Raw genomic sequence first — 1,095 nt, 5'->3', positions numbered from 1 at the left:
AAAACAAAGGAATGGGGATCAATTTGGGCACTAGAACCATCCGGAAAGAGACTTTCAAGGAGCTGTACTCCAGCTGTGGAAAGCAAAATGCAGCATCTTGTAACAGGTGAGAATTCATGAACACAGAAGTCAGTGGCAAAAGTTGTCCACGTTTCACTGCAGGCAACAGCACACAACATAATCAAAAAGAATATCCGTCTTGAAACGAGGCCAATAAAGGATGGGTTTCCCAAGTTAAGGCTTCCAGTCATACCTCCTGTTCAACTGTTGCACATCTAAAGCAGCTGAAGAGTGAAACAGGTAATCGGATAGTTCTGATATTTCATGCAAAGACAGCGCCTATGGATTCCTGTGCGATCGCACCGTCGAAACGAGCGCTGGAAAATCGTCGTCCTCGTACAATAGACAGATTATGGAAAGTAGCAGGGAGGAATGATTTGTTTTGGACATACAGCCTTACGACGGATCTTTTAAAATGGAAACTACGCTACAAGGTTATTGTCAAGATGTATGGTAGTCAAATAGAGCATGACCGGAAATGTTGATATGGACTGTAACAGCGTGGTGAGACTCAACCCTCTGTAGTAACCCAATAGAATCCCACTTAAACTTGTTTTGGGGTAATTTCCTTTGAGATGTACAACTCCCATATCCGAATTCAAATACCAGGGGTATTTTTAATGTAAAAGTTTTAAACAAATTTAACAGTAAATTGTAAACAATTAGTGATAAATCATGTTATTATCATTTTTATGCATGTTCAAAACTATGCATAGTTTCAGGAAAGGAACAGTTACTAACATTCCAACATCTCGTACTACTTTTGACCTCAGAAAGCCAAGCTTAGTGGGGTAAGATGAAAAAGTGCTTTCTTAGCCATGTTATTTTGCTTGTCTGTTTGGATTAGCCTGTTACTAACACCTTCACTGATCTATTGGAAATGTGCAATTATTTTTATAATAATTATTCCCTCAGAAATTTCAAAATGAATGAGTTAAGAAGTTTAATAATAAGCTCCGCCCTATAGCTTGACTGGTGAAAAGTCACTTCAAGCACTACAAATGGCATGATATTGGTTTTTCAACATGCCAGGTC

The sequence above is a fragment of the Limulus polyphemus genome, unplaced genomic scaffold, assembly GCF_000517525.1.
Source record: "Limulus polyphemus unplaced genomic scaffold, Limulus_polyphemus-2.1.2 Scaffold178, whole genome shotgun sequence".
Taxonomy (NCBI): Eukaryota; Metazoa; Arthropoda; class Merostomata; order Xiphosura; family Limulidae; genus Limulus; species Limulus polyphemus.
The sequence above is the reverse complement of the archived record's forward strand: the minus strand, read 5'-3'. Positions refer to the sequence as shown.